General features: G+C 45.8%; 1 protein-coding gene across 4 annotated transcripts in view; it reads right to left on the minus strand.

The window, feature by feature from the left end:
* The window catches only part of LOC113570017 (roundabout homolog 1-like), a 129,385-nt gene extending 120,796 nt beyond the window's left edge, over positions 1-8,589 (minus strand). For 3 of the 4 annotated variants that reach the window (XM_081702259.1, XM_081702260.1, XM_081702257.1), the window contains exon 1: positions 8,292-8,589. The gene's annotated coding sequence lies outside the window, so the exon portion shown is untranslated. The remainder of the gene's footprint in view (positions 1-8,291) is intronic. The other variant, XM_081702258.1, reaches the window with a different exon arrangement.
* Positions 8,590-15,438: the final 6,849 nt, after the last annotated feature.

Consider the following 15,438-nt stretch of genomic DNA (forward strand, 5'->3'; position numbering starts at 1 on the left):
GGCTGGGTCTGTGGTGGGCTGGGTCTATGGTAGGCTGGGTCTGTGGTGGGCTGTGTCTGTGGTAGGCTGGGTCTGTGGTGGGCTGTGTCTGTGGTGCGCTGGGTCTGTGCTGCGCTGGGTCTGTGGTGGGCTGGGTCTGTGGTGGGCTGTGTCTATGGTAGACTGGGTCTGTGGTGGGCTGTGTCTGTGGTGCGCTGGGTCTGTGGTGCGCTGGGTCTGTGGTGGGCTGTGTCTGTGGTGCGCTGGGTCTGTGCTGCACTGGGTCTGTGGTGGGCTGGGTCTGTGGTGGGCTGGGTCTGTGGTGGGCTGTGTCTGTGGTCCGCTGGGTCTGTGTTGGGCTGTGTCTGTGGTAGACTGGGTCTGTGATGGGCTGTGTCTGTGGTGGGCTGGGTCTGTGGTGGGCTGGGTCTGTGGTCCGCTGGGTCTGTGTTGGGCTGTGTCTGTGGTAGACTGGGTCTGTGGTGGGCTGGGTCTGTGGTGGGCTGTGTCTGTGGTCCGCTGGGTCTGTGGTGGACTGTGTCTGTGGTGGTCTGGGTCTGTGGTGGGTTGGGTCTGTGGTCCGCTGGGTCTATGGTAGGCTGGGTCTGTGGTGGGCTGTGTCTGTGGTGCGCTGGGTCTGTGCTGCGCTGGGTCTGTGGTGGGCTGTGTGTGTGGTCCGCTGGGTCTGTGTTGGGCTGTGTCTGTGGTAGACTGGGTCTGTGGTGGGCTGGGTCTGTGGTGGGCTGTGTCTATGGTAGACTGGGTCTGTGGTGAGCTGGGTCTGTGGTGGGCTGGGTCTGTGGTGAGCTGTGTCTGTGATGGGCTGGGTCTGTGGTGAGCTGGGTCTGTGGTGGGCTGTGTCTATGGTAGACTGGGTCTGTGGTGGGCTGGGTCTGTGGTAGACTGGGTCTGTGGTGGGCTGGGTCTGTGGTGGGCTGGGTCTGTGGTGAGTTTGTCCCCCACGTGTCCCCCATATTTCTCCTGTCTCTTTAGTTCCAGTTCTGGAAACCTCCTATGGTTCACAGTGACTGCATGTTAATGCAGGACGTATTGTGCTCATTAACAGAATTTTTTACCAAGAGGAGATATTTTCTGTTATTGTCCCACTTATAGTGGTTGTAAAACTGGCTACACCGTTATTTTGCTAATATACTACAACTGTCATTCCATATACATAAGTTAAATAATAATATTTTGATTTAGAGCAGGTATTTTGTTTCTTATTTCTGTTTATTTATTATCGGGTAGTTGTGTCGGACTCTTTAGAGAGCAAATCCACTCCCAAGTGGCTGCAAAAATATTATTAGTTCAATGAACAAGTCCCACAGTTAAACAAGTCCCAACTGTCAATGTAATGTAAACCTGCACCATTTCCCCTTTAAAGGATGTTTTTCTATAGCAGTGAATTTGACAGGCATGACTCCAAGTATGATAGGAGGATGTTTAGGGGCATTGCTGGTAGCAGGGCAGTCAGTCAGGCATTTTCCTTCTCTGTGCACATAGCCCACATGCAGCTGCTTCAGAACGCACTAATATGATTTTCAACTCACTACATAGGAATTCATGCTCGTTAGTCCACAGCCCCCATAGAACAAGCACTTTCATTGTTTCTTTACCACGAACCCTTAGGTGCCTGAGGTCGAGAGCGCACAGCAGACATTATCAGATCCACGCTAAGTGGCACGTTTACCACCCCGCGCCGGCAAAAAAGACCCCTCAACCATCTAAATCAGAGAGGAATATCAAGCGTGTTTGTGGTGCCGTAATGGCCCGCTGATTGGCAGAATTAACTGTCGCGTCAGAGCCAGAGCAGTGTGAAATGGCTTATTACAGCGAGGTAGAGCAGAGGGGCTGAGTGGGACGTGCGTGCTATTGCGTGATTCCAAGGTGAGATGAACCGGGGGACACAACCTGCTGTCTTATGCGGAGCACTGCTGCGCTACTGAGCCTCGTCGGCACTGTCTCGACCATGCAGGAGGGCGGGGGGGTTGTGGTGGGGTGGGAGCAGAGAGGTCACACGCGCACGTATTGAAACACAAAGGCAAAGCCTGGCATATGCAGGCAGGTGTAGGAAAAGGCACACATATACACACACACACACACACACGTAACAATACTGTGTACGCGCACTGCTTTGCAGAGTGATTCTCCACAAGCGAGAACAGGCATGAAATCGAATTTCCTGTCAGGCCTGAAACAAACAGGCAGGCTGCCGTGAATGCAGAACAGTCTCCGAGCTTGTTGCGGAGGATGCCGCCCCGCGGGCCCAGGGTCAAAGAGACAAAGGGCAAAGATCAGGGGCCACGGCAGTAATGATGGGGACCAGAGGTGAGCTGCATCTTAAACCGAGAATCTCTTCCCCACAGGGACCCCCAGGCTTGCCTTCTGGCCCCGGGGACTGCCCAAGGGCCCTAAGGAGCCGAAGCCCCGCCACAGCGGTGCCAAGTGTGGAAGATAATAGTGGTGAGACATAATAGTGGCAGGACGAGCAAAGGGTGGTACCCTTCTACTCAGGCAGAGGAGAACCGCACAAGAACAAGGGCAGAGAAGGGATGAGGCTGAGGCACCGGCGGAGAGGAAACAATATTAGCCTGTAACCTCAAACAAGAAATGAACGGAGCTTCGATTTCAGCACTGGAGACGCTCATACGAGTCACATTCGCATTTTGCTGCAATCTAGAGAATCCTGCAGAGTCTGCCAGCAATACTGCCCACAGTAGTGTGGTACAATACTACCCACAGTACATACTAACTATTGATCATCTCCCACATCCATTCTTTCCATACACTAAGAACTTGATGTTTTACCATATTAGTCGCATAAGTAATAGAAGGGTTGTACCATCATACTAAAGTTAGTATGAAGAAAAGCCTATAAAAATACAAAAAAAGATCAACTTTGAATGGTTTTAATGTGTGGCTATTACAGACACTCCGGTCAAAGTGATTCCCACACTTCAGGAAGAAGGAGATGCCTGTAGATACTGCTGGTGTAGAAGCTAGTTCTGATCTATTTCTGAAGGGTGTGATTGCCATTCTGCAACATCAAGAGTAACTGAGCAGATAGATGAGTGGGACTCATTCCCCGTGCTCCTTATCCAATCTGACCTCTCCTCCGCTCCTCCTCGGATCAGGCCGCTTACCGGAGGCGGAGATGGGGACTACGAGAGAGACACGCAGGCGGAAGTTAATGGAATGGGGCACGGTGACGAAGACAAAGGATTCAGCTCACGATCCGATCCGCGATCGACTTCAGGAGATCTCACGCGGAGTTGGTAAATGGTAAAACTTTTAGCTGCCTATGTGAGAAACTTTTTAATTCGGTTTATGAGAGCTAGTAAAATCAAGAAATATCAGGCCGGGGGGAGCGAAGCAGCATTCAAACTGGGAGGGATCAACAAAACCAGGGGATTGTGCTTTTTAAAAAAGAAGAAAATAACACTCGCCAGCTTACTCGGTGAAAGCGTAACCCTGTGAAAGGCACCGTGCTTAGTTGCACAGACAGTCGTGCGCGCTCCGCCAGTGAATAATAGCATTTAAGCGCCAGTGACAGCCGGGGAGATAGATGGTGCCATGGCCAGCAGACGCTCCAGTGACATTAGAGGAGCTGATAGAGCATGACAGCGGTTATGAGAGCTTTCAGAGAGACGGAGGGGGTGCGGGCCCACCAGAGAGAGTGATGGACAACAGCGCCCGGGCCGAGGCCTCCGAGAGAACGGGGCTCCACTGGCCGGCCTGACTGATGATGTCTGGCTTGCGCTGCACGCCGGTGATCTCTGACCTCCAGCTGCACTATGGGCAAATGGGTGTGCTGCCATATTAAATCATCGTTCACCACTTGTACCCATGTGTCCCCGCGCATGGGGCTGATATTGCCGCGTGCTCCGTACTGTCCACCATAAAGAGGACTTTTCGGTGCAGTAACTTGGCATACAAATAAAATGTTTGAAACGTAAATGTTTGCCAGTCTTAGGAAGATTACATTTAGCCATTTAAAAATTCTTGAACTACTGTCAATAAACTGCCTGCAAAAAAATAAAAGAGGTGAACTATATTTGCTACAGGTAAATATAAAATCTGCCAGCGTAACCCGCAGGGTCACCTCTGCTCCGACGTGCCTGCAGGACGCATATCTCCAGGTGGATCGGCACTGCCTGGACCCCCCCCACCGAAAGTCTATCCGTCAATGGCACCCTGGCCAGTGGTGCAGAAAGTGTCTCTCTGGTGTGAAATTAAATACGAGGGGATGGTTTGAAGAAACGATCACTTCAATGGAAATTCAATAAAAAGGCACTCGATCAGCAGGGCAAGACATAAAAGGCCCGGCTGTCGTTATGAGACATTAAAGGCCGATGCCAGTAGAATGGCTGTCTGTGGCAGTGATAAGGTGGGATCCCTGCAATGGGTGTCCACCTGCCCCGAACGCCTAAGGGTGACCCAGGGATTTTTGGGGCCATGAATTACGACTTATTTCTTTTGGCCATAAAAGTGACCGGCGTCCATCCATCGGACGCGGGTCATTACCCGGCCCATCCATCGACAGGAACATGTGTACAAACCCAGTGATAAATGGCAAAGAAAGAGCTCCTGGCTGAGAGGCGCTATTGACTGGAAGGAAAAACACAGTGGCTGATTGCGAATGGCAAGAGTCATCTTTTTCTTTCCTAGCCACACAAAAACCACAATGGCATAGGCTCTCTGACATTCTTACTGACTGCACCAGAAGCCAATCGAGCCTGCATCAGCAGTTCTCTAACCATGTTAAAGCCAACAGCGGGCCCGAATCTATTTGTACAGTTCTGCTTTGATTCAGAATATGGACACCTGACAACTCCTTGCTTGAGTGCGTATTGCCGCATTATAAGAGAAATACAAGCAGAGCGAGCCTTCATCCATATTTATATAGTATTTACCTTTGAACACATACACGTACAGTAGGAACCTTTAAAGGGGTAGGAGGTGCTTCCATCATGGGGGGGGGAATTTTGCTGGTGAGAATGTGTGGAATTCAATAAAGGAAGAGAAAGATTATGAACCAAGTCTCAGAGACACGAACACGTAAGTCAGAGTCTGCTCTCTGGGGAAATATCGCACAACTGCTTAAAATATACCAAAGGGATCAGGAGTGCAAAGACACACATTTCTCAGGTACAATCACTCTTACATGCACGCACACACACACACACACACACACACACACACACACACACACACACACACACACACACACACACACACCATTTTCTTTCTAATATGATTTTACTGATACGGTTTCAGTAATAGAAACAAATGTAGAAATGGTCATTATTTATCTCATTTCTTGTCTAAGGGTCATTTAGTAACTTCCTTCTCCTTTACTGTAGCATCCGATTATCTGATCGACCAGTCAGAAGGCAGCACCAGCTCTGACCTGCTGAAGCTGAAAATTAGGCATTTGGGCAGCATTGCAGTATAATTGAAAACAGCACATGTACTGACCAGGAGATGAACTTCAGTTTACACTGAAGCCTAACCTTGGTTTCATTACTGGATGCACCATAGCGCATGTGCGGAAAGCGCTGTCATGAAACCATTAGCAATTATTTATCACCTTGCTTGCATTTGTTCTCTTTCTTGTAATACCTGCTCTCTCTTTTTTTTTTTGCATTAGTACTCCACTGCTGTGCTGGTGGCAGGCGATGCTTAAGGCAGGTAATCTGAAAAACCAACATTTATAGCATTTACCTCTGCAGTGAAATATGCATGAGAGTGGGGGCCTGAGACAGCGCCATAGCCCATGTCAGTCAATATTGTAATTAAATGACCAGTCTGAGGCAACACTCTCATCCTCTGTCAATGGCTTCCCCTGCAATCACACAAGCTCACCTCTTTCAGCAACAAGCAAATCGTATTATACTGCCATCAATAATGCATGCACACATTTTATTGAAATTCAATGTGATTCCTTATTCACACGAAAGGAGAGAGTTTCATATATATCCGCATGTTCAGACGACTGATGTAACCATGCTGGCAGAAAGGCAGATGACCTCTTACAGCTGCCTGTTGCTGCTACTGTGTGTGTGTGTGTGTGTGTGTGTGTGTGTGTGTGCGTGAGAGATTGTACCTGAGTAGTGTGTGTCTTTGCTCTCTTGATCCCTCTGGTATATTTACTCTATTACACGAGGGCTTTTCCCCTTTAATCAAACAATTGCAGGGAAACAAAGCAATGGTGGAGTGAAAAACAACTCCTAGTGCTTTAGGAGTGAGCACTGTAGCCATGTTTTCTTTGAAAAGCAATTTCAACTGTCACTAGATAAATCAGGCCTCTAAGAGGTATGGCTGTGTGATAAAAGGGGACAGGCAAGGTGCTACTCGCTCTCCTATTGACAATTGTTGTGTTGTTTAGAGGTACACATTCAAAATTAGCAAAGATAGGAATGAGGAGAAAGAAAACACACATGCACGCGTGTGCGCACACACACACACACACACACACATACACACATATCACAGAGAATTAAAGAGCAGAGGAAGCAGATGGCTCTGCTGAATACTAATCAAGTATAGCCTTTGGTGACCACTGGCTTTGCTTTCCGATATGGTCAGACACGGCCAGGCACCCCACACCACACAGCACAGCCGTAGAAATATACAACATAGCATAGCATACCATGTCTATACCAACTGAGAAACAATAAGAACAAATTAATAATAATCAAATCACCTTTTGGGTGGATTTTGTGTAGTCTCCATTATTCTTGATTGTGTGATAGGTTTAGCAAATTCTAATGGCAAGATTATTAGATTAGGCTTTAACCTTTTGAATTTTGCCATTGGATGAATGGCTACACCAATATTAGTGCAAAGAAGGATTTTTCCTCTAATTGAAGAGAGTCCACTGACTGGAATTGGGTATCACAGTCCCTTGATTACATTAAATACAGGCCTTAGGTCAGGCAAAGTAAAACCATCACCACCTCTACAATTATCTGAGACCACAGCCCAAAGGCCAAAAGTGGATTCCTCACATTAATTGTCATTTGCCATTGAAAAGCAGACACGTGCCCATGTCCCATACGAATACATAAACAGCAATAAACTCTGCGCATTCCTTTTCAGCACCATCCATTTTGGACAGCTCCCTTATTTATTGAGAATGACATTTGGAGCAAAATGAAGAGGACGAGACAAGCTGCTCTGGGGGTCTTTGGTTTAACCTCGATGCACACGAGCTCTCTGCACGCAAAGTGCAATATCAGGGTGTGTAATTACCATTGTTTTAATCAAAGTTATTAAAAGCTGAGATAAATTAACGCTGAAATAGTCCGTCTATTTTTACCGTGTGTCGCCCTCTTTCAATCATGCAGTGATTATTAGAGATCGGATTTTGATCAAATGTATTTTAAAGTAGTCTGGGGTATATCAGTATGGTCTGCTTGATTGCGGTTTTGCAAAATGTCCAGAACACAACAAATGTAATAATTTCACAAGCATATCGATACATTCTCAAACCCACAAAGCTATTGCTATGCGATAAACGCAGCGATAAGAGCTAATACATGTGAAAACGCATAAAAAGAATGAAGTGACAGCACTCCCATGGGGGCAGATCAACTCTACGCTCTTTCCGCGGATATAGGCCCCCCCGGAGGAACCCAAAATATAGGCATGTATTACTCAACCACATTTGACCGAAATCGATGGCAAATCAATTTAGTCAAGCAATGAATGGGGGGCGTGCTGACCACAGGTCTTCCTACGTGTTCCACCACACACACACATACACACAAAGAAAGAAAGAGTGAGTGAGAGAGAGAGAGTGAGAGAGAGAGAGAAAGAGGGAGAGAGAGTGAGAGAGCGAGAGAGAGAGAGACACTCCGTCTCCGAAACTGTGACATATGACATATGTAGGATAATGATACATAATGAACTAGAGTTTATTCACAATTTCTAAGTATCTGATATAGAAAAAAAGTGAAAACACTGGCAAGTTGTACTTAATTGCAATGATTCTTTGATTTTGTTAGAATTTTACTGAGCTCCTTAAAGTTCTAATATCATATAAAGCAACATCAGCACCAAGCGCAGTGTCTGTCTAGATCGCTATGTCTTAGTTTCCATACGCCCCACCGCAGACATTACGATTACACGAAGATGTTGTTTTAGCATTTACCAGTGTATTCAATAAACAAAGCGGTGATTATTACTCAGTTTCTAAACTTTTCTCTTCAGCCCTTCCGATTCTAAGACAGTTCTCCTAAACCGCCCAGAACTCCCATGGGACAACGTCAGGATGCGTAGTTAACATTTAACTTGTATAAGGAACTTACCTACTTTGCGCACAGCCTTTTTATCTCAGTGTCCTGTCACTCAGCTCGCTGGAACGAACGCTCTTCCATGCTTGTTGAATCTCTCTGCAACTGTCCCGCCACCAATACCTGTGCGCTAAACGCCCTGCGCAGTTCCACAAGCCACAGTCAAATGTGCAGAAGCGCCTCCGATTCGTAAAGTGCCTTTTAATTCAGAGAGAAAAAAAAAAACCTAAACGCCAAAAGCGGTTCCTCTCTAAAGAATCTAATCCTCCCCCCCAAAGATGGGAATTCAGACTGGTTATCTGTACAATAATGCGGGCAGAGAGCGGATAGGAATACAAATCGCTCAGCGCACTTCTCCTGCGGCATGCCGTCACGATCCTCCGGGTCCTAAAGTTGCGCTAAGGACATTTTCCCTGCAGTTCCAATCCACAGCACTCGTTGCCGGCTAATGCTGTTACAATTAGGGAGCCATATGATAAACCGATAGAATTAACGATTTATCCGAATTCCCTTTTTTATTGCTTTCAAACTATATTGATTATTTTTGAAAGCCTCATCCGGCTTTAGCACACCAGCGATCATATGCAACAGTTAATATGAGAAAGAGGAATATTTATCTCTCATCAATCTGAGTATATCTGTTCCACACATTTAAAAAGAGAAAATGACATAACATGATCTTATACCATTCTTATAACATGTTTATATTTTTCATCCAAACTGTCATCCAAATACTGCAAAGTATTTACGTTAAAAGAACAATATAACATATTTTAAATAATTAAACAAAGTTTTAATAAACTATGTACCTAAGCAAATCTTATATTGACACATTTCTCCTCAATAAAAGCAGAACGGAGACTCAGGGAGGCATCTCTCTGTTACCATAGCAATCAGCTGCATCTTGGTGCGAGCTGCCCCTCTGTCTGGGATGCTCAGTCCCCCTGCCTACTCTCTGCAGCCCAAACGTCTTGTGTCCGTTTGACACAGACACAGAAGGCTTGTCACCTGCAGACACATGCCTGGTCCTGATCACACCTGACAGCATCACAAACCTTTTTGTTGCCCATGCCCTGAACTCTTGTCTTATAGTTATTAATCCTTAGGAAAACGTTTCAGTAAATACTGTGACATTTTCTGGCCCTATGTAGAAATTAATATGAATGGTGTGTAGTTAGATTTTAAAGTCTTGCTTGCTTTCAGTGATAATTGGACTGGAGATATATTTTGGTAAGTGTCACCAGTGTTTTTATTACATAATTGTTTTGCATGCTTATTTTTTTATGAGCAATATATCACACCCTCTAATGGCCATCGTGGACAAAGAAGCAGGGTTATTACAAAGAATAATGCCTAATACATAACATGTTGCACTGATGGAATTTGACCATGAATTTGCCAGGCTGAGATCCAGAGAGGCTGTCATGCGAATCATTCTAAGTGAGGCATCCTTCACAGCTGAAAAAATCAGAATACCCAGACAATGATAGACAGGCTGGCACTGAGGGCGAATCAGAGTGGGTGGGAGGGAGCACAATTCTCCGACAACCAAAGTGCACCTTGCACCAAGCAAGCATTTGTGAAGGCTTTCCTAGCTGGCAGTGATCTGCGTGCTCAGCACTCTGGTCAACAGCCAGAGCAGGGGATACCTTCTTGGCCTTGGGACGAGCTCGAGAGAGCACAGGGCCCTCGGCTGGTGTGCTCAATGCTCCCAAGGCTGAAGCAAAACCCCCTGTGTGGCTCATGTCCCAGAACATTAATGTCAAGCTGGAAGATGGGAGTTTCCCTGCAGGGTCGGGAGACATTATTGGCCAAATAAGACCAGACAGGAGCGTTCAAAAGGGTTCATTTTGGACAATTAATGCCTTTTGGAGTTCGATAAGTCATTTACCACATTTTGGGCCAATTAAACAGACACTTTACGAGGTTTTGAGCTAATTAAACATACACAAACAAACACACACACACACAGACAGACAGAGAGAGAGAGAGAGAGAGAGAGAGAGAGAGAGACGGGGGGGCATTAAAAACTGCATATAAAGAGAAAAGAAGGTCAAGATAAGACGAAGAGGAAGTCTCTACTCTAATGGTGTGACTTGGGAGTCATAAACAGGCAAGTGTTCATGGACACAGTGAGGCCAAGAGAGGATGGGAACGAAAGAGAGACAGAGATGGAAGAGGACCAACAACAACAACAAAAGGAGGAGAGAGATAGTGTGTGTGCGTGTGTGTCTGTTTGCGTGTTTGCGTGTGAGGAATGACTTTAAGGCACCCACTCTTGTAGAGGGCACACCCTACTTTTAGAATGCTGATTTTAAATGAATATTTTGGCTCTTTGGTGGACCATCAATCTCTCTGCACCCCTTGACAGAATGAAGAGCAGATATTACTAGGCTAAGCCACTGTTACAATGGTCCTTTTTCGAGATCTTTTTTATGTACCTATGGGTTTGAGTCAGCTCCCGTACTGCACTCAGACACATGGAGAGTGGTTCAGTATCTACCCTATCTACTTGTTTATCCTAGCCTGTACAAGTTTACCCACAGCATAGACACGCCCCCACACCTATGACACCCAATCACATCCTTCTGCAGCATGTCAGCTTAAACGAATATGAAATGGAAATAATATTTCTAATAAGATTAAGCACTTGGCATGTTATGTGTGCTTGGCTAGCACCTATTAAGCGCTCGATCGTTCAACCGGGGCGGCGACGAAACTTGTTCCACGCCACGGATGCTTTGTAGGGAGAAGACTGAAGACACCGCTAAGCTGTCAGTTCTGCGGAGCCGAGGTAATCAGGGGGTGACGTGGGGTGACAGGCAGTGACAGGGGCCAACGGAGTACCCGCAGTGCCCGTCGTACCCGGACGCCGCTGACCCTGGGGTGAGAGACTGAGCAGCAGGAGGCTGCTAGCTCTCACGCATATTAACAGCAGGCGGGCTCGCCTGGGCCACAGAGCGGATCTGTCGGGGTCACGGGAGGATCGCTAATTGCCAGCCTGGAAACAGCGGCTGCTGGTTAAGCAAATGGGGGTTAACGAAGCTGGCGCCACGAGAGGATTCAGCGCGCCTTTTCACGGCGTAAATGGAAGTTGTCTCTTTCTCCCTCTGTCGTCTTATGGATGTTCAAACATTTGAACAGGCTAATGAGCCAATTTACTGTAGGTGGAAAATGGAGCAGGGGGAGTGCAGGGAACAGCAGCTTTTAGCTTGCAGTCATTCTCTCGCTCTCGCCCTCCCACTTCACCTCGTCTCTCTGTATCTCCCTTTAACTAGCTTGGAGTCTCAGCCTCTCAATAGCTCTCTGGCATGATAAGTGTATGCGTTCGGCAGGAGAGGTCAACATTACGGATCAGTTTAATCAAGGTGAAACTTAGCCCCAGAAAAGCGCAATAGTTAGGGTATTAAAATGTCAATATCATGACACACACGCACACACGTTGGAATGATTGAATAGTAAGACTATATATCTAATCTATATATCTATATATCCGGTACTAGGAGAGGTAATCCAAAGCAGTATGGAGTATTCAGGCTTCTTCCTAAATTTCATTTCAATTTTTTTTTTATACACTCAGTCTAACATTTTACCAGTTAGGAGCTGTTTTCTGTCAGGTTTTTTTTTTTTTTTTGGCTGGACCAGTCATCCTTTTCTGATGAGTTGTATGGATGGTCTTCGTAACTTGTCACTCCTGTGGAGTTTTCCACATGACTCAAAATCTGTTTGTACCAGCCTAGGTGTTTCCCATAAGGTATCTGGTTTCATACCCTTTGTGCAACTGAATATGATACTTATTTGAATATTACATATGCTTAATGTTATTAGAAAGATTATTACCATTTCATATTCACTTATGGATGTATGCACGCTGTCAACAGGTATGTTTGTTCTAGTTTAAAAAGTCTGCAACAGGCAGTTATAAAAGTGTTTAACGAATATATGTTCTAATTTGACACAAAAAGATTAGTAACGATATCGAATGTATTATAAACACTAAGTGTACAGTCTGTACAGTTGTGTTATTGCTTGCAAAAATTGTTCATGTGTTCATCGTAACGGCCCGAGACAGGATAAACGGCAATGGCCCTCACACGTGATAGAAACGCAGAAACCTACGCACGAGTAACGATCTATTCACAGAATCGTTATCTTGAACAACAAACGCAAACGTACACACGCACGCTAGCACGGCCGTTAACGACGACCGACAACTCTCGTAGATGACGTGTGCAGCGACGTGCAGGTAAAAGCTAGCAAGGGGCGTGGCTACAAATAAGGGGCGTGTCACAACGACGCCCACAGCACGTGTTTGTGTTGGATGGGATAAGGGAGTGTAACGTTAAATTCATATGTAAATATTCAACAATATTCTTTTTACACCTAATCTCATATACCTCTATTTTAATATAGCTCTTTCATTTAAGTCTACGTTATTCTCTACTTTCCATACTCTCTGTATATCTGTAAATAGTCCATATATATAACATATATTCTTGGCAAAACTGATTCTGGTACAGATGTGCAGTAGTTTAGAACAGTTTAGAAACAGTACTGCGATTTGCAATATATGAATCAAAGATGTACTGAGATTAAATCTATAACATCCATTTTGTATAAGATGCTAGTATATTGTATTTTTATATTACACATTCTATTTAAGTGTTCTACAATAACCTACTTCTGGCTCTTACTGACTCTATACATATTTTACAGAGTTCATTTTAGAATGCAGGATTTTTACCCAAGTGGCTATGCATAGCAGACACAGCTGGATACCAAATGAATGCAGTGATTCACTACGGAGGCTCACTATGTCATCAGGTGTCTAATAAAACTTCCCCAACAAGATGCTATCCCAGTGGAGAAGTCTACTGATGAGCTCAAGGGGTCACTGTGAGATGAGACACATCCACACACTGAAATGGAATCACTATCACTTATCCACGGTATCAGGTGAGATTGTTTGGGAAGTTCTCATTAAATATTGGCAGCACATGTGGCACAAGGTTGATATCAATTAAAATGATGTATGAGCCTGACATTTTGTAATTAGGACAAGGCACTGGATTTAATAACATCCATTAAACTGTTAATCAAGAGTAAACTGCCCTGAATTTCATTGTGTACAAACAATGAGAACTAGACAGAATTCTCTGTTGAGGAAGGATCATTCACTAAGCCGCATCAAAAATAGCTGGGGTTTTTTGGCATGCTGCATATGAATGGATAACTCACTTACAATAGTAATACATGAAATGCTTAGCAACCAGTAGCTTCAGTCACATGAAACAAAGTCTTGAAGGAAAAAAGCTCCAGTTGGTTCCTACGCTCATGGCCATCCAGGAGCTCGGAACTCTGGACTTTTCTCGGATCTCAGAACTTTTCTCCTCGTTAAGGGTGGCAGTGCTGCAAAACTGTTGAATCACGAGCACGCATGCCCGCCCTTGGCGAGCAACTCTAATGACTCCCAGCCGCCCTGAACCACGGAGAAAAAGATTCCAATCAATCACGCTATCAGACACCGGAACACAGGCATCCCTTTTCTGCTCCACGTGAAAACGCCTTCCATCAAGGCTAATTGGAGCTCCGCCACACCGCATAACCAATCGAAGGGCGGTGTGATGTTGTGTTTTGCCTATTTAGAAAGATGTATATCCATTATCTGTGCCTGATTCGAAGAACGCGGATCGGAGGAGTCATTCATTAACGGGCGATGAAGGCACAGGGCTAAGGATGCTGGTCGGGCCAGACACAGCTGACAAACAAACTGGCAGCACACAGATGCAAAAGGAACAGTGTGTTAGCACTCCTAGCCTCATTAGGACCGTGATGAAGAGCAGACGTGTGCGCAGCGGTGCAGGCTACCTTGCTGTTAGAGGAAGCGGACCCGGGGATCACAACAATGGCAATTACATTCTGAATTTGTTTGGGCCTGTGGATGGTTCACATATGGCCTCGGACTTGGACGAGAGCGATAATGTGCAAAAGATGGAGTGCTGGAGAACTGGAGAAGCATACTTACAGGCAACTGGGTAACAATTTTCATATGGATCTGGTTTGGATTTGTAGATTATGTTTTGTGCTCTGCGCAGCAAGGCTGATATGAATCAGTCATTCCATCACTCCTACCCTTACCGCTATCTCTCCCTCTTCCCTTTTGTATACTGTTTGCCAATAAAAAAGTTTGCCCAAAACACTTTTTTTTTTCTTCCTTCACCATTCTTGGCATCTCTGAGGCTGTTTAATATTTCACAGTGTATGTGGAGGTAAAGCTCTGTCGCTTCACTCTGCAAATATGTCCAGGGCCTGTATTCGCGGCAGAACTCTCCCAAGGACAGGTACTGGCACAGATTATGATGTACCCTTTATTTACCGTGATGCCAGTCACAAATGCGCCCTGCTGCTGCGTTCTTGCCTTGATATGCTATAATTAGCAACCGGGCTCCTCCTTTAGTAAATAAACATATACATATGTAGTCACATACAACCTCCCGTACCTGCATCAAAACATACACGCACGCATGCAAACTACACAGGAAGTACTTTCTGGTGAGAGGCGGGAGGAGCAGTCAACACCGCTTGAGTTTCAACCTCAGGAGAGCAAATAGGGCCCCGGCCGGGTTAAACGGCGCCGCTGTTATGAAGTTCTTTGATTACTTATTTATCAGCTCAGTGCTTTCCCATCAAGACTCTGGGCATTACTCTGTTCTCCTAGAGCTCGGAACCTCCCTCACTTGGCAGCAGCATTAGCACGTTCACTTCAATAAGACCTCGGTGAGGAGTTAATCACAGTCTCCGGTGCATAAATAATGCCATCTTCTTGCTTTCAGCGGGTAGGCTTTAAAGGAAATCCCCTGGGTGGATGGAGACAGCGGAGCTGGGAGACATCCAGGAAGTGCGTGGCAGTGCCCTGGGCACAGGGCACCGCCCCGCTCTTACGCCCTGCTCTTACGTCTCTTCATCCCTATCAGTTTCTCCCCCTGTCTGCCGTCAGCTAGATGAATGGCTAGCCCAAAGGCTGCCTCCAAATAGTACACACCCCTCCTGCCGCTAAATCAATAGACTAATATCATAAAGGCAAGAATAACTACCTGGAGCAGCATTGGAATAAAATCATACATGGATGCGCATGTTGAGTTTCTCAATCATAAAAGAAAAA

The sequence above is a fragment of the Electrophorus electricus genome, chromosome 19 (assembly GCF_041902795.1).
Source record: "Electrophorus electricus isolate QZ-2024a chromosome 19, ASM4190279v1, whole genome shotgun sequence".
Classification (NCBI taxonomy): domain Eukaryota; kingdom Metazoa; phylum Chordata; class Actinopteri; order Gymnotiformes; family Gymnotidae; genus Electrophorus; species Electrophorus electricus.